Genomic DNA, 25,386 nt, shown 5'->3' on the forward strand with positions numbered 1-25,386 from the left:
ATATTGTTAAACATTTTCTTTTGGATATGAGGATTTCTCCTTCTGGGGAGTAGCTGCTTCCTGTCACCCGGTGTGGGATACGCCATGATTTATTTAAATGACCCCCTGCTGTTGGGCATGGAGGTTGCTTCCAATGTGTCATTAGTCTAAGCAGTGGGAGTCTGCACGTGCATCTAGACATTTCCTTAGGTTAAATTCCGGTCTGAAGTCTCCTTGGTCAAGTGTACCTGGTAACTGACACATAGTACAAGGTCGTCCCCCAAGTCAGGCTGGGCCAGTGCCCCTGGGCCCCTGCCGGTCAGCCTGACAGCACCTTGTTCTGTTGCTGGAAAAGTGGCCTCGCCATCTACAGCCCTGGCTGTTGCATTTGCTGCTTGGCCACGTGGGAAAAAACGGACGTCCCCTCTCCCCGGCCTGCTGGGGAGCTGTCGCGTCGCGTTAGGGTTACGTAAGTAGGATGCTGAGAAACCTCCTTGGAGCAAAGATGCTCCCAGATGTTGGGGCAAGCTCTGGAGTGGGGCGGGAGGAGCGCTCTGGGCACGGGGAGGCTGGTCACGTGGCCGCTCCCCCACCTGCTTCCCCTGGCCTCCGTGGACGTGGCCTTGTTCCGCTTCTTCCCATCGCATGCATGCAGTGGAAAAAAAGCACCCTCCTGCCCCTGCCTCCCACAGTTCAGCGCCTGTCACACTGTTGCAACTGGGGGCTCTTTCTATCTCTGCCACTGGCCTGCAGCTCAGAGGAGCGAAGCTTCAGTCGTCCCAGGGTCCCTGGCGTCTGGCATAGGGAAATAGATAATACGAGTCCTAGTAGTGGCAGCAGTGGTTAAAACACTGGCCACTCACTCTCACTGAATGATCCCAAGGAAACTGATGGTTGTAGGTATGGCTGGTTTCCTCGTTTTAGAGATGAGGATGCTAAGACTCAGAGAGGCGAAGCCACTTGCCTGAGGTCACACAGCCAGCAAGGGAAGAGGCAGGCCTGGAAGTCAGCTTTCTCTCTGTTGTTGGGGGAGGTGCTTGGTGAGTGGCTGAGCCACCCACCCGGCACTTGCTCGTTCTTGGGAGACTTTGGCAGAAACTGGTCCATGAGGAATCCAGCTTGCTCATTTCCAGGGAAAAGCCACACTGGGGGCTTCAGAGTACCTTCCTGGGGGAGTGCTTTGGAGGATGCGATTGGAAATAGCTCGCTTTCTTACTCTCGCTCTCTCTCTTGCTCTCGCTCTCTCGCTCTCGCTCTCCCTCTCCGGGTCTCCCCACCTGCCGTCACAGGGCTGGGAATTCCTCAGTTAGGGGTTCATTCTTTTTTTATTTGAGTTGGAAGCTCCTTTTGAAAATATGGGGGCCGGCGCTGCAGCTCACTAGGCTAATCCTCCGCCTGCGGCGCTGGCACAACGGGTTCTAGTCCCAGTGGGGGCGCCGGATTCTGTCCCGGTTGCCCCTCTTCCAGGCCAGCTCTCTGCTGTGGCCCGGGAGTGCAGTGGAGGATGGCCCAAGTGCTTGGGCCCTGCACCCACATGGGAGACCAGGAGGAGCATCTGGCTCCCAGCTTCGGATCAGTGTGGTGCGCCGGCCGCAGCGGCCATTGGAGGGTGAACCAACAGTAAAGGAAGACCTTTCTCTCTCTCTCTCACTGTCCACTCTGCCTGTCAAAATAAAAAAAATGTGGGTTCCGTCGGGGTTGGGGGTGCAGATTCTTTCAGTCAACATCAACACCCTCCGTCCTCCAAGTCTTGGTGGGTGGGAAGACACCTGAGCTTGTTTCTGAAGCTGCTGTGCCTCCCTCTGCTCTTTTCTCCTCCCTTGTCTCAAGTCGGCCCAGCTCAGCTCCCCTCTCACTGCCCAGGCAGCCTCGCCGGCTCCTCCCAGCCCAGCCCGCCCACCCCCTGCTTGGTCAGGGTCTAGCCCATGTCCTCTGCTCGGCTGATGACAGCAGCCGCTGGCTTGCTCCTTGGTGTGGGACCCCTGCCGAGTTCTGGGAACGCCTGGAAGGTCTGTTTATGATAAGCGGATGGGCCCCCATCGTGAGAGTCCAGTAAGACAAGAGACCCGAGCATCAAGCACGCTAAGAATAATACAGTTCTTCCACATGCAACAAACGTGGGCTCTGCGAACTTGGACCCGCACAGGGTGGGGCTGTGTTCTGGGACCCTCTGTCTGGTTGAGGAGCCATAGCGGTGGCAATCCCTTGGGTGGATGAGGGCCAGGCATGTGGTTGGCCCTCAGCAGCCAGCAGTTTCTTGTTCGTGGCCAGAAACAGATCCTGGGGGAGGGCAGATCCTGCCTGCTTCCTTGGTCCTCCGGGCGTGAGACCCTGTGCCCAGGGTTCCTGGCCTCTCTGCACAGCTGCCATGAGAGACGCAGCTGCCAAGGTGAGCGGGGTGGGAGTGGGCAGGCACACCTGGCATACCTGGAGGACTGACCACTGCAGAGCAGGGAGTGCTATTGAGATGTTGGCAATAAGAGAGAAAATCAAATTTATTTCTGTCCTACATTCCATTGACTTAAATAAGTTTGCATGCAAGAAAACATGTTGCTGCTGAAGATGGGAATACAGTGCTTTTCTAATGCACTTTAAAATAACTGAGGGCTATGTGTTGCGGCACAGCAGGGTAAGTTTCTGCCTGCAATGCCACCAGCATCCCATATGGGTGCCGGTTTCAGAACCGGCTGCTCCACTTCCGATCCAGCTCTCTGCTAATGCACCTGGGAGGGCAGTAGAAGGTGGTCCAAGTACTTGAGCCCTTGTACCCATGTGGGAGACCTGGATGAAGCTCCTGGCTTCAGCCTGGCCCTGCCCCAGCCGTTGTGACCATTTAGGGAGTGAATCAACAAATGGAAGATCTTTCTCTCTGCCTCTCCTCCTCTCTAACTGTGCTTTTCAAATAAATTAAATAAATAAATTTTTAAAAATCAAAAAGAAATAAAATATGTAATAGCTCAATGTTAAAAAATGGTACCTGTCTGTAGACCACCTATGTCATCACTTGGATCCCGCACACCTCTCTTGAGTAATAAATCGTAATCACAATGGTAATGATAATAACAGCAATGACAGACATGGAGCTCCCTGTGGGCCAGGCACTCCTCTGAGCACTTTTGCACAAAGCAGCTAATGTGATCCTGGTGACAACCAGCTGAGGAGCTGCTGTCACTCATCTACAGATGGGGAAACTGAGGCACAGGGAGGTTGAGTGACACTCAGCTGTGCTGTGGCAGGGTCAGATTAGGACCCGGGTAGCCCTGCTCTACGTCCTGGCCTTGAACTCTTCCATGCTGGCATCTCTGCTGTTGCCTTGCTTCCTCCAGTGCCTGTGGCCACTTTGGGCTGGACACTGACCCACACTTCTTGAGGATGGGCGGAATCTGGATAAGCACTCAGCACACAGCAGGTGCTTCGTAAATCAGAGCTGTTGTTCCTGACCCACAGCTATCACCTCCATGAAACATCTTGGCCTCGTGGAAAGTGGCCAGGGAAGGTGCTGTGGTCCCATTACATAGTTGAGGAAGCTGAGGCTCAGTGCATGCCAGGGTCACACTCAAGGTCACACAGCTGACAGGGGAGCCAAGCATCAAACCCAAGGCCTCCAGGTCGGGTTCCTGTCTCCCAGCGGTGCCTAGCCTGACGATGCTGAGTTGCCTGGAGATGATGACTGAGCAAGAAATGATACTCGGTAACTTGTTTTGAAGGCTTGTCTCCTTGGGGACACTGTGTCTTCTCTGAAATTACTCTGTTTTCCCCTAAGGAGGCTTGCCAGGACTGGCCCCTAGCCTTGGTGGGAAGGGGTCAGAGGGGGGACAGGCAGGATGCAGCAATTCCCTCTCTCGCTCCTTTCTCTCTTGCACTCTCGGCTCTCCACTTCATGTCCTGTTCTGCCTCTGACTGATCATCCGACTGTGCTCCTGCAGGTCTGGCCGGTGACATTGCCTCCTGGTGATAGTGCATCCCCGGAGGCCTTGAAGGAGGAAGAGGACAGAGTGAGTAAGGCATGGAGTTCAGGAGACAGAGCCCAGTGGTCAGGCTCAGCTTTGAGCATCAGTTCTGTCTCTAGAGATCCCTCCTGCGTGTACACGTGCAGGGGTGCATGTGTGTGTGAGTGCGTGTATGCGTACACGCAGGTGCACACACATGCACACAGTACTGTTCAGAGTAGGTTGCAGCATGACCCCGTGTTGGGTCCTTTGTGCAGGAGGGAGCCCAGTTGTGATTCCTGTGGGCTCCTCAAGTTGCCTGGCCGACTCGGCTCTGTTGGTTTCCTTTTGCTTCTGTAACAAATAACCACAACCTGAATCATAAAGTCATGGTTTTGGCAGCAGGGCCGTGTTCCTTCGGGAGGCTCTAGGGGACGGTCTGTTTCTTTGCCTTTCCCAGCGCCCAGAGGCTGCCCACATCCTCTGTCTCCAAGACCCGCAGCATAGCACCTGTCCCTCTCCTCCTCCTTCCCTGCCCCACCACCACATGTCCTCTCTCACTCTGACCCTCTGACCCGCCTCTTGGAAGGACCTTGGTGGTGACATTTGACCTAAATAACTTGTCCCCATTTGGAGCCCTCCCAAATCTTCCTATCCCCAGATCCTTAACAGTCCTCCTGGCCACATAGGATAACACATTCACCACCTTTAGTGGTTGGGTGTGGACATCTTCGGGGCTGTCATGCTTCTTGCTGCACTTGCTCAATGCAGTGGGAACCTCCTTTCTTCCTGGGCTCTCTCAGTACCATCTCCTTGGGGGACAAAGAGTGAGGGACCCTTCCTCCCCTCCTAACTATGTCGCTTGGGGCAAGTCACCTGGACTCTCCGTGTCTAATTTCCTCATCTGTAAAATGGGTAAATACCACAGCAACCTCACTGCACTGTTGTAAGTCAAGAATAGCCCTGGGGTGATGGAGTATGGCACCTTGCAACCACTAAGCCCCCAAAGCCAATAGGACAGACCCTTGTAATAGGATCATAATCCCAGAGGCTGTTGGTTCAGGTTCCATCCCCAACACTCATGAACCAAACGGCCTCAGGCGGCTTAATTGCTTTAGGCACCTGGGTCTCAGTTTTCTCACTTGTAAAATGGAAATAAAACCATGACCCTCTGAACCCAGGATTGTGGTGGAGATGAAATAATATTGGCGCACAGGAACCACCCAGAGCACGGTGGGCAGCTTTTGTTGTCACAGTTATCACCGCTGTCATCATTTCTCATCCTCCATGGGGTGGAGGAGTGTCTTAATGAACTACCTCTGACATCAGCAGAACCAGGGCGGAGCAAAGCAGGGCCCCGAGAAACCTCTTTGCAATGCTCCATGTCTGAATGGAGACTGGGGGAAGCAGAGCCTGCCTAGGCTCTGGCTTGCGGAGTCCGGTTTCCAGGCATCTCCATGCTGCAGTACTACACAGGCATCAGAGCTGACGGCAGCAGCCGGTTCTTCGAATGAAGAGGTGTCCACAGGAACTGAGGACAGGAGAGGGGCTTAGAGGTGGACAGCACAGAGGTGAGGGAGGGGTGCACAAGGCCACCTGAGAAAGTGGGGCAACTTCCTGGACAGCACAGGCACCAGGGAGGTGCAGAGCTCTGGTTTCAACCATATTATTATTATTTCATTTTGCTGCAAAGTCCTTGTTTCAATGGAGGCTTGGGCACATGCCCGGTATGCAAAAACAGTGAAAAGCACAATTGTTCCAGTTGAAACCAGACTGGGGGTCAACTCAGGCCTCCTTTTCACTTCCACAGGAGACTCTGTGGGGCCTGGTTTGAGAAAAACTAGCAGCGTGGTTGAAAAAAAAAACAAAGCATAGACTTCGGAGTCAGACCCATGATTTGCGCCCTTGCCTCTGCCTCTCCCTGGCTGTGTGAGCTTGCGAGCTTCTCTCATCTGAACATGGGCAACAGGAGCCTGCTCCCCATGAAGCTGGAGCTGGCAGGCTGCCCAGCACATAGTAAGTGTTAGACAGCAGTCAGGTAGGACGACGTGAATCTACAACAGACCTCTCTGACAGTGCAGGCCCAGTGGCCAGGAAATCTGTGGGTGGGCGACTACTGGGATCTGATTCCATGACCAGCATTCAGTGTGAGTTGTTTTTCTCTCTCTAGCATTTTCAATTACTCTTCAAATGCTTACTGGGAGCTTACTGCGTACCTGGGACTGTCGTAGGTATATAACACAGGTCTTGGCATCCGAAAGGATTGGGTCTCACACTCAACACTGTCAGTTCCCAGCTCCTTTGCTGTGGGAAAGTCATTGCCCCACTCTGGTCCTCATCTGTGAGATGAGGGGATGGAATTTATACAATGGGTCTTCCCAGAAACTATTCAATGTGACATTTCCAAACAACATAGAATGGTTGATTTGAGCTGAGATGGAGATGTGCTGAGACTGCAATCATACAACCCTGGGCTTCTACACCCACCACTTGCAGGGTTCCCTTGAGCAAGGCACTTTCTTGAGTTTCAATTTTATCATCTATAAAATGGGGATACTAATAGTATTCTCAGAAGGTCAAGATGTAGACTCAGGAAATGATAGAGGTAAATTCCTAGCAGAATATCTGGCATGTGGTAGGTTCCCAGTAGCCTCTATAACCATCACTGCCAGCCCCACTGCCACCATCAGCATCAGCATCACCATCATCACTAATCATTGCCAACACCATCATCACCATCAGTATCATCACCACAATCATTGTCACCATCATCAACCTGAGTTGTCTGATTTAAAACTCCTAAAATTTCCAAGCTTCATCCTCATCGGGCCACATGATGAAGGGAGGAGGTTGACGTGTCATTCTGGGTTGGCTGTCAATTCCTTTATCCTTTAGTAAAAATATTTGAGTTGTAGGACAGGTTACAGATCATGGACTCATAGCAGTCCAATATCTTGGAGTTCTTAATTTTTTTTTTAGCCTCTTGCTTCCTATCTTTAAGGAAATAAGATCGTCATATCTTCATTTTATATAGGGGGCTTGGAAACATCAAATGATTTTTCCAAGGTTGTTAGGGGCTCAATCTGGCTCCCAGAAACCTTTCAAGTGGTTATTCAAATAACCCGTCCTGTTATCCGTTTCCCGAGCCTTGTCTGTTCTCTCAATTCCGAGTGACACAAGGTACAGGTAAGAAATCTGCAGCCATGTGGGTGAGGACAAACCAGCCTGGCTGAACTTTGTCGGGGAGAACTCATGGTCGAATTCTTTTCTGAGCAGGGAGAAGCAGTGGAAGTCTGGGTGTGTGCTGCACAGCTCCTTTGCTCAGCAAGTGAGCAACAGGATTAGCACAGAGTGTGGTAGGTAGGCTGTCACTCGACTGTGTGATTTTGACTGTCCCTCTGGCCTCCCCTTCCCTGCTCTAACTGCCTGTAACTTCACTTCTCTGCCGGGGGTTGGTGTCCCGCCCATCCCTTCCTCCGCTGCATCTCAGCGCTGTCCGCGGTGCTGACCGCCGATGCGCTGATTGCTGTTTCCACCAGCTGGGATCTCTGGAGCGAGCGCCCAGCCTCCCCTGCCGGCTTCCCACCTTTCTTTTCTCCAGGCACTGCACACATAAATCACGGGTGGGAAGCAGGCTTGGTTCCCCCTGCTCTGGGAAGCTGCTGCCCCCTCCCTCACTCACACAGCGTTTTGCAGTACTGGTGGCTGCCACCGCCGAATCAGGCGCTGGGGAAGCGATTGATTCGTCTACTGCCAGCAGCCCAGAGTTGCCTACGCGGACAGGAGAGGGAGCGAGAAGAGAGGAGATAGGGAGACAAGGGGGGAGAGGAGGGGAGAGAGAGAGAGAGAGAGAGAGAGAGAGAGAGAGAGAGGCAGGCAGAGGCTTACAGAGCATAAGCCTTCGTCCATGAGGACAGACTACAAGATCCACCGTCAGCCTTGTCCACCGACTCTCTGACCGGACTCTTCCAGCAGTGGTATTTCTTTTTGTCTTGGTCTTGCAGGATTTAAAGTTAGTGTGTCTGTTTCTGTGTGTGTGTGTGTGTGCATGCTGGTGCCGTGATTTTATTTTGGGAAGAACAGGAGAGTCAGATGAACAATTTTCTTTCAGGCACCTCTGCTGAGCTTTCGGACCAAGTCATCAGGACTTAGCGTCTTCCCTCCCAGCAGCCGAGGCAGGAGTGGGCGCGAATTTGGCTCACCCGTTCCCCCTGCAGTCCTCCAGTGTTGCGGTGAGTGACATATTCTTCTCAGCCATGCAAATGGGCTAGCGGTATTGGAATCCCAGTTGTGTGTGTGCAGGAGCTGATGGGGTACAGGGTCGTTGGGAGGTGAGGGGTAGTGGCCACGTTTATCTGCCCACAATCTGCAATGTTTGATCACAAAGTGGCACCCCAAAGCCAAATGAGGTTTCCGCTCGGTGCCCAAGGAGGGGTAAAATGTGCTCATATTTTTGGTGATATGATCAAGACTGTGGCTTATGCCCAATTTACCCTTTCCCTAGCAGCAGAAGCTCTTGAAAGTAGCCAGCAGTTTTCTGAGTGAGTTAACCCTTTGTGGTTAACTCACTGGCCAGTCTGGTGTAGTAGGTCCTGCATTTCTGATTTTGTGGATGAGCACTGGGGTTCTGCACAGGAGGGCACTTGAGAATTACAGGCTAACCCTTGCCTGGGCACACTGGGTGAAGCTTGCATAGGATGGCTTTAACTGTGCCAGGCATAGCTGAGTAATTTAATTGTGGTGATTTCTGCAAGGTTGGCTATTCTGGGTTTCCTGAGATGGGAAACCACACTTTGCTTGGAGCAAGGGGTCAAGAAGACCAGAAGGGAGCAGCCGGTTACCTGCTGAGCAGGTGCTGTAACCTGCAACGATCGTATGGGTGGTACCTCCTGGTACTGGCATGGGAGTCTGTCAGGGGAGTGGGAGAGGGACAGAGCTCGATCAGATTCTAGAGGAGGGTCCCAGGCTCCAGCATCAGATCTGTTCCTGGGCAGGCCACCTGCCCTGGGCCAGCTGCTGCTTCTGAGATCTTGAATTGGGGTAAGCCTGGACCAACCTGTTAGTGAGTGGGAAGCGGAGGAACTGAATCCAAAAGCTCACATTTAATTTTGAAATGTCTTGCAGCTGATCTGTGACCCATCAAAAGGGGATTTCTCTTTGCTTTCTGCTTTAATTACATCTACCTTTCTGGAAATGAATATCCTTATTTTTAGCATCTTTGCGATGATCTCAGGGACTACTTCAGCCTTCTGCTTCCCCAAGGATTTCCTCTTTAGGTTCTTGCTGTGGGAGGTGGGGGGGATAACACACCTGCCGCAGAGATGGGCAAGCCTGAAACAGAGTGGGGTCCATTCAGTCCTTTTCTTCCCCAGAGCCAGGAGGGGATGCAGAGGTCCTGAGGCTTGTGCCTGGGCAGGCGGGATGACAGGAGGAGGGGGAGGGTCACTGGGCGGTTAGCACCAAGATTCTGTCGCCCCCTGACCCTGACTTCTCTCTGGGCCTCCCTGGCTGGGTGACCTTGAGGAGGAAGTAGCCTTTGCCTCCCCCTGGGCAGCCTCAAGTGTGAATGATGAATGGGAGCAGATTTGGTTCAAAGAAGGAGCCACAGATCTGGCCATGGGTGATGTGAGATATTGAACTTGAGCCTTCACTGATCAGAGGGGACCATGGCTGGGGCCCTGGAGTCAGGTGGGGGGTGAGGGGAAGGGGCTTAGGTGTCCCCTGCTGTACTGTTAACCATTTAATGCTGGGTTGGGAGGAGGGTTGCAGGGATCTTGGACAGTTAACCAAGGGAGCCACGGGGGGCCTCAAGACAGCCTCACCAACCCTGCAGAATATTTTTACTGCTTAAACATCCACTTCAGCCATGCAGGGTCCACAGTCCTGCTGAAGCAGCTGGGACTGGGTTGTTCCAATGCGGGCCCCTCCCAGCCCTCTGCCTGCTCTCTTACTTCCTTGAGGGTGGCTAAGATCCAAGAGGCTGCCCTCCCTCCTCCCCATCACGTTGGAAGTGGTGCATTGTGGTGCACCAGAGGAAGGGACAGGGAGGTTTCTGGAAAGAGCTTTGGACTCAGATCAGGAGCCTGGGCTGCAGCCTCAGCTTGGTCCCCTCTTCCTGGGCCTCAGTTTCCCCATATGGACAATGAGGCAGCCACTCGAGGTGACCCAAGGTCCTGTCCAACTCTGAGGTCCTGTGACTATGCGATGGGTGTGTGTGTGTGTGTGTGTGTGTGGCCGACATTTCTAGGAAGAGTTAGCACTGTGTTTGGGAATTCAGAATGGCTGTTGGAGAGGCCCTGTTTGAGATGAATCAGGACTGGGGCAGGGCGTCTCTTGTGGGAACTTCGTGCGGTTCCTAAAATCCTGTGGCCAGGGGAAAGGGGTCTGCTCTGTTTATGGCCTCAGCTGTGTAGATGTGTGGATTTTTGTATCACTTGAAGATTACGTGACGACTTCTCTTGGGGTAACAGCAAGGACCCCCTTGGAGACTCTCCGCCCTGCAAAGATGCCCAGCACACAGACACACAGCATCAGGGTATCTGTGGATCCCCCCAGTGCCTGTCCAAACACCCCAAGTTCAGAGCCTTTGATTTAGTGCCACCCCTCTCAAGGGGGCCCAGAGAGGGACAGCAGCTTGCCCAGGACCACACAGCAAGTCATGGTTCAGCAACACATGGGTCCACCATTACCAAAGCCAAGGCATCGCACCCCTCACCCCTGCTGGGGCTCCCATGGCCCCCTCCACCTGAGCTGCTCCAGGCGGGGATCGAGTCGCTTCTCTCCTGCCCGTGCTGGGAGGGGAAGCTTGATCCGGAGACAAGTGTGGACACTTCCTTTCTCACTGGCAGTGGGGAGGCAGAGATCAGAGACCCTGCAACCCCAAGGGGTGGCCTGGAAAGCCGGGCCCACAGCCTGCTCTGTGTTTGTCCTTACCGTGCTGTGCACAAGCTGGAGGCCTTGGCTGTGGCTGCCCCGGGGGTCATTCGTAGGCTGTGACATTGCTCTTGATTTAGCCCTACCGCTGTCTGTATGTGGACCACAGAGAGCTGGTGGCTACCTGTGAAGCTCGCCATGACACAGGGACGGGCCACCAGCTCTCACTCCCTGTTGCGTGGGGGAGCCGGTCACAAATGCAGACGAGTGAGGGGTTGTTGGAAAGGCAATGGGGAGACAGCACGGTTTATTTCTGTGAAGAACTGTGGCTGTAACCTGGGCTAAAAATAAACCCGGGACCCAGTCGAGGTGGGCTGGAGCCGAGGAGCTTCAATTATTCACTGCTGCCCAGGATGGAGAGGGAGCCTGGGTGTGCAGAGACTGAAGGAGGAACCACAAAAATAGCCCCTTTTCCTGTCCCCACCCGGGTGCCTCCCCAGCCTCTCTGTGAGCCTCCGGGAGCTGCAGCGTGGGGAACAGCAACCTCTCTGAGGCTCGGCTTTTTTGTTGGGTGTGTTGGGGTAGCGCAGGGTCCAGGGTAAGAACGTGGGCTCCAGGACTACGAGCAGCTCTCCCGAGCTTGGGGGGTGGTGGTGGTGGTCCCGCTCCCCGGTTGTGTTGTTTCACCGCTCTGGCCTCAGTTTCCCCATCTGGGAAATGGAGATAATAGCAGAGTCGTGAGTACCGCAGGAGCTAATGCTTACAGAGTACAGGATATTGAACCTCACAAGGAGTGAGATGCCTCGGTGTTAGCAATGGGTTAATGCGGCTGACAGTGGTCACCCCGATCAAAACGTGGTGGGGTGAAATGGAGGGAGGGTCGTTCCCTGGGCCAGGTGTGCAGTGGGGGGCCAGGGAGAGAGGACGAGGCTTGGAGAGAGGAGGCTTCCACTCCCTCTTGTTCCCCACAGGGATCCTGGTGCAATGGCTGGAGGTCCTTGGGCCTCATTTTCTTCATCTGTGAAATGGGTGTGCGGTCCCCTTGCCCACAGGCCCGAGAGGCTGCACGCAGATCACCGGGCAGCCGTGAGCGTGGCAGGCAGCCCCACAGGGGAGTTCTGGGAGGAAGCCAACTGCCTGCTCGGAATCTTTTGTCCCGCTTCCAAATCCCTGGGAGGTTTTTGCTGAATCATCCCAACCTCTGAGCTCTGAGCTGTGGATTTTCTCTAGGAAATCGCAGCTTTGCCTTCGCTCCCTGGGGGCGCTTCCCCTGTCACAGGGCTCCTCTGCAGGGCTCCTGAGGGGCTCCAGGGCGAGGGGCTCACAGCCCCAGCGGGGCTTTCCGTCTGGGGACTGAAGCCAGCATACAGCAGGTGCTCAGCAAGGAGATCACAGCTGACCGACTACTGGACGGGTCAGGTTGGGAGCTGCCTTTGGATCTTGGTCCGGTCTGTTGCCTGCATGCAGTAGGCACTCAGTGTTTGTTGATTCTGATGAGTCATTGGTGAAGGGCTGGTGGAAAGGTCTTGCTCTCCTCTGTCATCTGCTTCATGTCTGTCTCCTGCTAGAGTGCTCACTGCCATCTGCACACACATTGTGCACTTACTGAGTCCCTGCCCGTTCCCATGGTGGGCACTGGGACTAAAAAGGTGGCAAAGGCTTAGAGAACATCGGTGGCTGCCTACCGGATGCGGAGCGGTGGTACAAAGAGGGTCTCCTTAGTCACCCCAGCACTTGGGTCCTGACACCTGCAGTTTCATTCTTCGTCTTGAGGCTTTGCTCTTGGTTCAAGGGCAGATGCTGGTGGGTGGGTTAGCACATGCGGCCTTCTCAGGCATTGACATTTAGTGAGAAGTCCCGGTGGCCTTTCCTAAAAGTGACACAGAATTTTTAAAAAATTATTCATTTATTGGAAGGGGAGGAAGAGAGAAAGGTAGTTAGCTCCCATCCTCTGGTTCACTCCCCAGATGTCCGTGGTGGCTGGAGATGAAGCTGAGAGCCAGGCACCCAATCCAGATCTTCTATGTGGGTGGCAAGAACCCAGTTATTGGAGCCGTCGCCAGTGCTTCCCGGTGTCAGCATTAGCAGGAAGCTAGAGCCAGGAGCTAGAGGCAGGAAGGGGACCCAGGTGCTCTGGTGTGGGACATGGACATCTCACTGCAAGGCTGCACACCTGCTCCAGGTCTTGCTTTTCAGACGGGGAGTACAGCCGGCTGACGCCAAGCCTTGCAGGCGAGAGAGGGTGCAAGGAACAGAGGGAGGAGGACATTGTGGGTGAAAAACTCTCGCCGCCCGAGGGAGCCTGGTGCAGCCCGGTGCGCCAGAGTCAGGGGTTCTCAAAGGGTGGTCCTCCCTGCTCCGGGGCGACACCAGCCTCCCTGGGGACCTGTTCCCCTGCAGACGTGTGTCGGGAGCACCCAGCACAGCTGCAGCCTGGGGTGTTCACAGGCCCCCACTGCTGTAGGGAATGGGTTTTTGTGAAAGGTAAAAACACTTTCACGTCCACATGGGAGCCCTGGCCTCTTTGCCAAGGGCCCAAAGCTGATTCTTTCAGCCCAGCTCTGCTCCCCTGGTAGGCCAGGGACATGGGGGAGGCGGCAGTGCCAGGCACCAGGCCGCTGTCTGCAATGGTGCCGCAGTTTCCTCGAAGTTGTTGTCTTGCTGTCCTTAGTGGTGATGATACAATGAATGCTTGAATCTCGTTGTGATGGAGCCCTGGTGGACGCTGGCGTAGTAGTCCCGCTAGGAGAGACAATGTGCCTTGGGGAGCTGGGGGGCTTTGGCCCTATTCACTGCAATTCACCGAGAGGAGACTGACCGGACAGCAGCCGGACAATGCTTGGCGGATGATTTAGTTAAGGGGAGGGGCCCACGGGGAGGGACCCACCCACCCTCATCAGCCAGCGCCTCCCACCCAGTGGCTTCATTCACCAGCTTCTGGCTTCTCTGTTCCTCCTCCTTCCTGTCCTTCCTCCCGCTTCTCCTCTTCGATGCACCTACACAGCGACAGGCAGGGACTTGTGAATGGAAGCAGCTTTCAGCACAGGGCAGATTACGTAAGCCGCGCGCGGTGCCAGCCTCTGGGGGCGGGCGGCGTGCTGGGGCTGCCATGCCAGGAGAGAGATGCCTTCTGGCAGTTTGTTGAGAGACCCTCCCGAGCGAGAGGCTGCCGGGAAGCACACGTGCGGTCCACTCGGGACCCGGTCCATCCTCCTGGCACCCTCTGTCTTGTGTCAGTAGTTGTGATCCTGGGGGGGAACGTGGAGAGGGGCTCTGGCTGGGAGCAGGGGCCAACGAATCAAGGGGCATATGCCACGGCCATGCTGGCAAAAAGGCAAGGTCGTCTCACTGGAGGAAAAGGGAGCAGCTCACAGATTTCCCCCAACGGGCAGCGGCTGGAGTCACCTGGCGGGGTGGAGCTGGACAGGGCACTCTAGAGCCCATGCAGGCTGGTGTCTGGCCACGTCTCTCTCCCCAAGTTTAGAGACGCAAGATGCCACTGCTGGGTCTGCAGCTCTACCTGCTAGAGACCCACCTGTTGTACCTGGAACTGACCAGCTTGGCTGGGAAGGGAGTCGGCGGTGGGCGGGCACCAGAGAGCAAGAGCTGAGCAAGATACGGTTGGGGCAGGAGCTGGTGCTGCGGCATCGTGGGTAAGGCTGCCGCCTGCAGCAGTAGGTGAGCAGTCTCTGAGACGTGCCTCAGTCTTGCCTCTCTGAGGGGCCCACTGCTGTTCCTGGAGACTTGATTCTCTTTTCCTCTTGGAAGGTGCTGACCGGCCAGGGCAGGCCTCAGTAGCCAGCCTCGGCTTCCGTCTGCGGAGGGGTCCGGGCATGCGTGGTCTTCCATACAATGGGTGACGGCTTTGGGGAAGGTCCCCAGGGAAAGAATAATGGTGTCCAGGAGGGATCGCGCTGCCTTGGACAACAAGGGGAGGGAGCTGGCTCCTGGTTAGCCATGGATGTGCATGCGCCGTGCCCCTGAGCAGTGGTTGAGCTTTGCAGCCAGGCCCTGGGAGTTGCGTGATTCTGCCTTTGTCACTTGCTGGGACTCAATCGTCCTTGCTCCCTGCAGGCGTCTTTCTCAGTTTTCCATTCTTTGTTCCCTTTTATCCGTTTCCTTAGTCGGTGCCATTAACGGACGGCTCTCTTGTTTGTGGCTGCACCATCAAAACAGGACGTTTTCGTTAGAGTAAATGATGTGCTGTAGAGCTCATGGTCTCTTGCTTTTATGCTTTTATTCAGTGTCAGTGTTTTTAGAAGTTATTTATTTATTTTTTCAAGGGCAGCGGGGAGGAGGGAGGAAGAAAGGGAGGGAGAGAGCGAGCGAGCGAGCGAGCAAGCACACCCCCACCTGCTTGTTTACTCCCAAATGCCCAGTGGCTGGGGCTGGACCAGGCTGAACCTGGGAGCAGGAACTCAATCCCGTGTGGGTGACGGGGACCTGTTACCTGAGCCATCACTGCTGCCCCCCAGGGTGCACGCTAGCAGGAGGCTGGAGTTTGGAGCGTGGGCGTCTTAACCACAGGGCTCCGTGCACACCCCAGGGTCATTTGTTCCTAAGGCCCACCCGTTTCTGAAGTGCGTGTTTAACCCTTGCGTACTCGTGTGATGCTCCTTACTTTGGCTGGAATGCCTGACTAGAAAGCTTCTTGGGAGCCGGCGCCACGGCTCACTAGGCTAATCCTCCGCCTGCAGCACCAGCACCCCAGGTTCTAGTCCCGGTTGGGGCGCCGGATTCTGTCCCGGTTGCCCCTCTTCCAGGCCAACTCTCTGCTGTGGCCAGGGAGTGCAGTGGAGGATGGCCCAAGTCCTTGGGCCCTGCACCCCATGGGAGACCAGGAGAAGCACCTGGCTCCTGCCTTCGGATCAGTGCGGTATGCCGGCTGCAGCATGCCAGCAGCGGCGGCCATTGGAGGGTGAACCAACGGCAAAGGAAGACCTTTCTCTCTGTCTCTCTCTCTCTCACTGTCCACTCTGCCTGTCAAAAAAAAAAAAAAAAGCTTCTTGGGAAAAGAGAGGTCATTTCACCTTACAGTTTGGATCCATCGGCCTCACGTTCCAGCATCTGGTGGGGGCTGGTCGCGGTGGGTGTGGAAGGATGAGCGCGTGGTGAGCAGGGAGGAGGGGGAGAGAGAGGGAGAGGGGGATAGACAGAGAGGGAAAGAAAGGGGGGGGAGAGGAGGAAAGAGGGAGAGGGAGGAAGGAGGGGGCTCCAGGCTGACCTTGCGTTCAAATAATCACCTCTCAGGAGGAGCACCCTCCCAGACACGCCCCCAGTGACCTATAGTCCCCCCAGCCCACCTCTCCAACCCCACACATAGGTCAAGTTTCCACCCTGAACCCCTCAGCCATTGACATGAAGACATCAGAGACAAATGCTGTTCAATTGCATCCAAGGCACAGTGCGCACTGTTTGCCTGCTTTTCTGGAGTGTGTTCATCTCACCCGGCAACCTGGAGTGTTACTGAGGTTCCTCCGGGTGCTGACGAGCCGTGTGCTCTCTGGAGGTGGAGCCACACTTGCACGGAGGACCCTCCGCCCCCACTCAGTGCGAGGTGCAGGGAGATGTCAGCTGCTTCATGCTGACCTCTGGCGACATACACCCCATGGGCGTGCCCAGGAGGCAGGGGTGTGCACCTCAGGGCGTCTGGGGCAGGATGGCTCCAGGTCCGAGATGCGGCTCTGCTGCTGTCTGCCTCTGTGGCTTTCTCAGCCTCTGTTCCTTTTGCACGATGGCCGTGGTGATACTGTAAGTTAGGGGGTGGCTTGAGAGGGAAGTGAGGCAATGCTTGCCATGCTCTGTGTGATCACTTCCTTATGAGAACTGGGGTGCTAGACAGATAGGGCAGTCGCGTTCCTGCCGGGTCTGCTGGATGTGCCCTGTGCGTTGTGTGGGTCTGTGTGTGAGCAGGTGTTGGGGTGTGTGTGTGAACACGTGTGGGTGAGTGTGTTGTATGCATTGTGTATAGGTGTGTGTGTGAGTGGGTCTGCATGTGAGCAGGTGCCGGTGTGTGTGTGAACATGTGTGGGTGAGTGTGTTGTATGCATTGTGTATAGGTGTGTGTGTGAGTATGTGGGTCTGCGTGTGAGCAGGTGTCAGGGTGTGTGTGTTGTATGCATTGTGTATAGGTGTGTGAGTATGTGGGTCTGCGTGTGAGCAGGTGTTGGGGTGTGTGTGTGAACACGTGTGGGTGAGTGTATTGTATGCATTGTGTATAGGTGTGTGTGTGAGTGGGTCTGCGTGTGAGCAGGTGTCAGGGTGTGTGTGTGAACACATGTGGGTGTGTTGTATGCATTGTGTATAGGTGTGTGTGTATGTGGGTCCGCGTGTGAGCAGGTGTCAGGGTGTGTGTGTGAACACATGTGGGTGACTGTGTTATATGCATTGTGTATAGGTGTGTGAGTATGTGGGTCTGCGTGTGAGCAGGTGTCAGGGTGTGTGTGTGAACACATGTGGGTGACTGTGTTATATGCATTGTGTATAGGTGTGTGAGTATGTGGGTCTGCATGTGAGCAGGTGTCAGGGTGTGTGTGTGAACACGTGTGAGTGTGTTGTATGCATTGTGTATAGGTGTGTGTGTGAGTGGGTCTGCATGTGAGCAGGTGTCAGGGTGTGTATGTGAACACATGTGGGTGAGTGTGTTGTATGCATTGTGTATAGGTGTGTGTGTATGTGGGTCTGCGTGTGAGCAGGTGTCAGGGTGTGTGTGTGAACACGTGTGGGTGAGTGTGTGTGTGTGTGTGTGTGTGTGTTACAGAGCAGTTCCCCGGCTGAAGCCGAGCCCTTGCCCGCCTGCAAGGTGTTGGCTTCCCCTCTCTGTGGAGGCCCCACTCCCACCCAGAGTCAGCCTCACGGGGCCTGGGTCCCCTCCTCCAATGCTGAAGGGCTCCCGGGGAGAGATCCGGGGCTCAGAACCCGCTCCAAGGGTGAAACATCACAGAAGCTGGCAGCAGAGGCCTCGGGTGGCCAGAGGGGCCCAGCCTTGGGAGGAGTCCCGAGGTGCGACAGTTCATGGTTTGGTTGTCACAGGGGCGGGTCTGGGAGGGGAGCCCTTGGGGCTGTCCCTTCTGGCCCACCCGGACAGTGAGGGCAGCCTTGGCTCTCTGACCCCCAGGGAGGGGGTGGCTCCCACCAGCACCCAGTGTTTCTTCATCCTCTTGTTAGAGCCCTGAGCTAAGATCTTGCTCCTTTGCGCCCAAGTCCCAGCTGTACCACGCAGGCAGCTGTGTCCCCGAGCTTCAACTTCCGAGCTGGGAGAGCAGGAGCCAGGGGCTGTGGGGCTCCCCAGGCCTCTGCACAGAGTCTTGGAGCTCGTGCCGGGCCTCAGTCCTGTGCTTTGGGTTCTGTAAGTGATCTCACTCAATCCTCGCAAAGCCTGGGGCAGGAGGCGGCAGCATCGCCCCCAGCTGTCAGACAAGAACATTGAGGCTGTACGGACAGAGGAGGCCTCAGTCCCCCAGAGCCACACAGCCAGAGACTGAACACCCAGATGTGTGTATGTCAAAGTGGAATTCTTGGCTGACACTGTGGCTCACTAGGCTAATCCTCTGCCTGCGGCGCTGGCACCCCAGGTTCTAGTCCTGGTTGGGACACCGGATTCTGTCCCTATTGCTCCTCTTCCAGTCCAGTTCTCTGCTGTGGCCCGGGAGTACAGTGGAGGATGGCCCAAGTCCTTGGGCCCTGCACCCACATGGGAGACCGGGAGGCAGCACCTGCCTCCTGGCTTCGGATCGGCACAGCGCTGGCCGTGGTGGCCATTGGAGGGTGAACCAACGGCAAAGGAAGACCTTTCTCTCTGTCTCTCTCTCACTGTCCACTCTGCCTGTCAAAAAAAAAAAAAAAAAAAAAAAAGAAAGTGGAATTCTCGTAGAAAGGAAACCAACCCTGCGGGGCTCGCTCTTCTTCCCCCTAGAATGCGAAAGAGTCACCCCTTTACCTGCTGTCTAGAATCACTACGAGGATCACTTGAGATGTTTTCCTCAAGTGAAGTCCTGCAGAAACTGGTTCTCTGTCGTCGGCTCCTTCTGGCCTGGGTTCAAAGCCTTGAGCTTCGTCCCAGTGAAAGATCGGAAGCATTGCCCCACGGGAGGCAGCGTGCGTGATGATTTCAAGCACCGTTGTTGAATTCCAGCTGTGCCTGGTTAGAATTCCAGCTGTGCCGCCTGCCAGCCCGTGACCTCGGGCGAGTGACGGGTCTCTCTTGGCCTCAGTTTTAACACCTGTAAGATGGGGCTAATAATGGTATCTCCCTTGTAGAGTTCTTGTGAAGGCTACATAGGTTTTTGTTTCTATAAGGGGACTTCAAGAGGTTCATGGAATTAGAAGATAAGTTCACTTTTGGTACTTTAAAAAAAATTCATGGGTAGTTTTTTTCATGGCACACATTTCCATGAGCTTTTAGAAGCAGGCTCACAGGAAGCACTTGCAACAGTGTGGCAAGCTACAGCAGAGGAGCTGTTTGCTGGTGTGTAGGGCTGAAAGGTTCTTTTTCATGGCTTCTGCACTCAGTGTCATCTCTCTATAACCTCCGAAAGGAGGGTTGGAATTGCTGCCTCTGCTTACCGACGAGGGAACTCAGCCGCGTGGAGGTGAGCCACTTTCCCGGAGCACCATGGTCGGTGCTTAGGGCCAACAACAGCCCATCCATGCACTCTGAGGCTTTGTGTGCCCACCGGGTCCCAGACAGGCTGGGGAAAAAGAAGTTGATTTGGTAGCCTTGGGATCTTTGCCATGGGGCCCCATCGGGGGACTCTGTGCTCCCAGGTGGGTGCCAGGAGATGCCACCTGTGCCAATCAGGATGCCCGGCCAGCTGGCAGCACTTTGTCTCCAGGCGGGGCTGGGGGTGGGGTGGAACCTCTCCCAGCTTGCAGCCTTGGTCCCCACACCCCTGGATGTGCTGGGAGCACATCTTTGGGTGCTTGGTTTTTAGTCCCAGGGACGTGTGTGTGCCAGGCTCATGAGCTCTCGTGATACCTGGCGACTGTTGATCCAGCTCAGCCCTGAGCCAGCCTCCTTGGGTTCAGACCTCCCCCGCAGCTCTTCTTCTTCTTCTTCTTCTTCTTCTTCTTTTTTTTTTTTAATAGAAAACAGCATTTATTCTTATTGACAGGTCCAGGGGAGAGTTTTGTCTCCAAATTCAGGGTGTTGTCGTATACACTATAGCACAAACAACTTTAAGTCTTCTAATACATATTTAGTTATATAACTTTTGATTGGCTATCTTAGAGCTACAGCACCGCTTACACAACCATCACCCAATGTCACACCTCTGTGCACCTGAACCCCTGCAGTTGGCCTAGTTGCATTGCAGTATTTCTTTTCTTTTTTTTTTATTTAATGAGCATAAATTTCCAAAGTACAGCTTATGGATTACAAAAGCTTCCTCCCCCCCGTAACTTCCCTCCCACCCACAACGCTCCCCTCTCCCACTCCCTCTCCCCTTCCCCTTCACATCACGATTAATTTTCAATTATCTTTATATACAGAAGATCAATTTAGCATATGTTAAGTAAAGATTTCCACATTTTGCTCCTACACAGAAACACAAAGTGTAAAATACTATTTGAGTACTAGTTATAGCATTAATTAAACACCTAAGAGTAATTGTGTATTAATTACAGAGTTCAACCAATAGTTTTAAGTAGAATATAAAATGCATCTTTTGTATTGTTGTGGCTCCCCCCACCCCGATCTCCCTCCCTCCCGTGGCTCTCCCCTCACCCACTCCCTCTCCCATCCCGCCCTTCATCACGTTTCATTTTCAATCACCTTCATATACTGAAGATCAACTTAGTATATACTAAGCAGGGATTTCAATAGGCTGCACTCACACAACCGAACCAGGTATAGGGCATTGTTCGACTAGTAGTGTTGTTTTTGAGTTTCATAGTTAAACACATTAAGGACAGAGATCCTACGTGGGGAGCATGAACCCAGTGACTCCCGTTGTTGATTTAACAATTGGCACTCTTATTTATGATGTCAGCAATCACCCGAGACTCTTGCTATGAGCTGTCTAGGCTATGGAAGCCCCTTGAGTTCACCAACTCTGAATTTGTTTAGTCAAGGCCCCTCAGCTCTTTCTAGCTGTGTAGACTTGTCTGGTTACCAAAGCCCCACCTTGTGGCTCAGTTTTTCTGACGGCAGAATGGGGATGTGGTTTGTCATCGCAGATGCTTCATTGACTTCTCTTTGAGATCCAGCGCTCCCAGGTCATGATCCCCATCATCGTGCTATTTCTTAGCAACCAATACAACAAGTTCCCAGCTGCTTGGGTCTTCCTGACGCAGGAGGGCTCTGAACAGTCACGTATGCAAGTGGTTTCCAAACGCAGATCTGGCCTGGGTTTTCCCTGGCCCTGATGGAAAGAGAAAGATGGGGCCTTTACAGCTGGGGAGGGTGCTGCCAACTGAGTTTTCTGGAAGGACTTTTCCTCTGGCCTGGAGTGATGTCTTTTCTGCCTATTTAATGTTTGAATATATACACATATATACATATATATACACACACACACATATATACATATATATACACATATGCATATATATTTTAAAAAGAAACATTGGCAATAGTTGGTGATAGCTCCTTTTTATTTTTTATTTTTTATTTATTTTTTTGACAGGCAGAGTGGACAGTGAGAGAGAGAGAGACAGAGAGAAAGGTCTTCCTTTGCCGTTGGTTCACCCCCCAATGGCCGCCGCGGCCGGCATGCTGAGGCTGGTGCAACGCGCCGATCCGAAGGCAGGAGCCAGGTGCTCCACCTGGTCTCCCATGTGGGTGCAAGGCCCAAGCACTTGGGCCATCCTCCACTGCACTCCCGGGCCACAGCAGAGAGCTGGCCTGGAAGAGGGGCAACTGGGACAGAATCCGGCACCCCGACCGGGACTAGAACCCGGTGTGCCGGCGCCGCTAGGCGGAGGATTAGCCTGTTGAGCCGCAGCACCGGCCGATAGCTCCTTTTTATTATAGTTTTTGCATCCTTCTTTGCAGCAACAATGAAACTGACAGCGCTTCAATTCAGAAAGGAATTTAACTCTTCTGAGAAACCCAAATGTCTGGAGCTCATCTGGACCCGTCTTGAGCCTCAGGGGCTAGCAAACCTCAGAGGGGAAAGAGTCTCCTGGTGTCTTGTAAAATAACTAGGACCTCCAGGTCCCTGCCTGGAAGCCAAGGAAGGTCCAGGGTTGGGGCAGGGATCTGCGGAGGGAAATGTGCCCCGGGGGTGGCTCTGGGAGGGATGCTGCTCCTCCTGGGGTGAGTTCTCTGCTATTCCCTGGCGGTGGGCTCGGATGCCTCCAGGGCGGGAGGCAGCAGTTTGCTCATCCCTTCTGTTGGTGGTGCCGGTCTGCCTCCCGTCAGTCCTGGTCACTCTGCGAACACGCAGCGGTGGTGTGGTCTTTTAGCCTGCGTGCATGTCGGCTGTGGCTGCATGGGTTGAAAGTGTAGGTTCTTTTTTGTCAGCAGTGGGTGTCAATCAGATCTCTGCCCTGTGCTTGGGCCTCCCTCAACCAACAATCGTTTGTTCATTTGCCAATTTTTAAAAACCATTTATTTATTTACTTACTTATTTGAAGGTTGGGGGGATCTTCCATTCTCTGATGCACTCCCCAAATGACTGCAGTGTTCAGGGCTGGGCCAGGACAAAGCCAGGAGCCCTGAAGGCCATCAGAGTCTCCCACATCAGTGGCAAGGACCCAGGCACTTGGGCCATATTCCACTGCCTTCCTAGGTGCATTAGCAGGGAGCTGGATCAGAGGCAGAGCAGCCAGGACTCGAAGCGTGCACTCCGGTGTGGGATGCCGGCGTTGCAAGTAGCAGCTTAACCCTCTGTGCCACAGTGCTGGCCCCTCATTTGATAACTGTTGGCCATCTGTTACCATAGAAGTCAGATGACCCCTGAACTTTCCCTAAAATGGTTACTCTGTCTCCCTCCACCCCCAAAAAATATTTTCCATGACTTGAATAAATAAGCTCTTAGGGATATAGGTGAGGTTGTCACATGTCCTTTACAACACTTGCTTCATGAATTATACCAGACACACTTAAAATCACGTGTTATGTAAAAGAAGCCAAACACTGTTGTCACCACTGGTAGATTTTTTAAAAAGATTTGTTTATTTATTTGAAAGTCAGAGTTACACAGACAGAAGGAGAGGCAGAGAGACAGAGAGAGTGAGAGTGAGAGAGAGGGGGGGGGGGTCTTCCATCCACTGGTTCACTCTCCAATTGGCCGCAATGGCCAGAGCTGCACCAATCTGAAGCCAGGAGCCAGGAGTTTCTTCTGGGTCTCCCACGAAGGTGCAGGAGCCAAAGGACTTGGGCCATCTTCCACTGCTTTCCCAGGCCATGGCCGAGAGCTGGATTGGAAGAGGAACAGCTGGGACTAGAACCAGCGCCCATATGGGATGCTGGTGCTTCAGGCCAGGGTGTTAACCCGCTGCACCACAGCGCCAGCCCCACCACTGTTAGATATTAAGCAAAGCATTAAACCATCCAAATGAGGGCCTGCTTTATAGCTTGAGTACATGTCATTGACCGTCAGTACCTTTTGAGATGACCAGAGAAGGAACAGTCACCACTTGGAGGTGTGTGGAGTGGGACATCGACAGAGAATTTACTGGAACAATCTGCTTGCTCTAAATGAAGCACATGGAGAAAAAAGAGGGAATTCTGGACAATAGGAGAGACGTGGGAGGAAGCTGCTTAGAACACAGTTTTCCGTTTTTGAGGAATATTCGGCGGGGGGACCCAGGTCTTTGGTTGGTTGATGTGCTTGGTGGGCGCCATGTGCAGGCACCAACCACCTCACCCATACCCAGAACTCTCCTCCTCCTCTGTCCCCCCAGCCCTGGGCCCTGTGTGCACACTGTCTGTGTTAACTGTGATGTCCACTGTCTGTGCCCCACCAGGTCAGGAGAACTTTACCAGGTACTTAGTTTAATGAGAGGCAGAGAGGGACGGAGATTGAGATAGGCGGAGAACACTAGGTGTTTAAAAATATTTGAGAGTGCGAGCAAGCTCTCATCCACTGGTTCAGCCCACAGTGGCTGGGACTATGCGGAGGCAGAAGCTCAGAATGGAGTTTTTTTTTTTTTAAGATTTATTTATTTTACTTGAAAGTCAGAGTTACACGGAGAGAGTAGGAGAGGGAGAGGGAGAGAGACAGAAATAGAGACAGAGACAGAGACAGAGAGAAGTCTTCCATCTGCTGGTTCACTCCCCAATTGGCTACAACTGCCAGAGCTGTGCTGATCCAAAGCCAGGAGCCTCCTCCAGGTCTTCCATGTGGATGCAGGGGCCCAAGGACTTGGGCCATCTTCTACTGCTTTCCCAGGCCTTAGCAGAGAGCTGGATTGGAAATGGAGCAGCCGGATTCGAACCGGCACCTGTATGGGATGCTGGCACTGCAGGCGGCGGCTTTACCTGCTATGCCACTGTGCTGGCCCCTCTTTTAAAAAAAAATAAAAGATTTACTTATTTATTTGAAAGTCAGAGTTACACAGAGAAAGAAGGAGAGGCAGAGAGAGAGAGAGAGAGAGAGGTCTTCCAGCCACTTGTTCATTCCCCAATTGGTCACAATGGCCAGAGCTGTACTGAACCGGAGCCAGGAGCTTCCTCTGGGTCTTCCCACATGGGTACAGGGGCCCAAGGACTCGGGCCATCTTCTACTGCTTTCCCAGGCCATAGCAGAGAGATGGATTGGAAGTGGAGCAGCTGGGATTCGAACCGGCACCTGTATGGGATGCTGGCTCTGCAGGCAGTGGCTTTACCTGCTACGCCACAGTGCCAACCCCAGAACTGAGAATTCAATACAGGTTTCACATGTGGGTGGCAGGAACCCAACAACTCTGAGCCATCAGCAATGCCTCCAGGAAGCTGGGGTCAGGAGCCAGAGCTGGTTAACTTTTTAAATTAATTAATTAATTTTTAAGGAATACAAATTTCATAAGTACAACCTTAGGAATATAGTATTCTTCCCTCCATACCCACCCTCCCACCCACCCAATATGGGATGCAGGTGCCCTAGCTGGTGGCTTAACCACTGGGCCAAACACCTGCCCAGTGCAGTACAGGACGCTTGGTTTTGTTTACTGCTGTTCCACTGCATTGTCACCCACAGTGCCTGGCATTCAGTTGGTGCTCAGTAAGCGTTTGTTGAATAAATGAACACCAGCAGTGTCAATCCAATGCTCCAGTTCTTGTTCAAAAACACCCCTCCTGTCCAGGCTACATTAACTGACCTAACCGGTCATGTAAGAGCCACAGCAGCAAAGGGAAAAGGTGTCCCCAAGCTCGGAAGGGCTGAGGGCTGGGCAGGGGAGGTGTGGCAGCCTTGGGGACTTGGGCGATGGGGAAGAAAGCAAAGGACTTTCCTAAAAGCAGCCCTGCAGCCTGGTCTCCTTAACCTGATTAATCGCAGGAAGCTGTTGTCAATCGCAGCATCACCTCAGCCCTGGCCGTGGCAGCAGGTGCAGCGGCCGACCTGTTCAACGTTTAAGAAGACCTGCATTGCAGGCTGAGGGCCTGGGCTGCTGGAGAAAGAACAGCAACAGATGCTCGGGGCGGTCTGGGAAGTAGCGGATTATTTTTAAAAGGAGAGGA

General features: G+C 53.8%; 1 protein-coding gene across 12 annotated transcripts in view; it reads left to right on the forward strand.

The window, feature by feature from the left end:
• RPH3A (rabphilin 3A) overlaps nucleotides 1-25,386 on the forward strand; it is a 247,561-nt gene that overhangs the window by 136,189 nt on the left and 85,986 nt on the right. For 4 of the 12 annotated variants that reach the window (XM_051826562.2, XM_051826564.2, XM_051826568.2 and 1 more), the window contains one exon: nucleotides 8,020-8,140. The exons of 2 other annotated variants lie outside the window; for them this stretch is intronic. The gene's annotated coding sequence lies outside the window, so the exon portion shown is untranslated. Of the gene's footprint in view, nucleotides 1-7,412; nucleotides 7,886-8,019; nucleotides 8,141-25,386 lie in introns of those variants that run through there. 6 more of the 12 variants (XM_051826561.2, XM_051826566.2, XM_008272271.3 and 3 more) reach the window with 4 other exon arrangements.

This window comes from Oryctolagus cuniculus, chromosome 21 (assembly GCF_964237555.1).
Source record: "Oryctolagus cuniculus chromosome 21, mOryCun1.1, whole genome shotgun sequence".
Classification (NCBI taxonomy): domain Eukaryota; kingdom Metazoa; phylum Chordata; class Mammalia; order Lagomorpha; family Leporidae; genus Oryctolagus; species Oryctolagus cuniculus.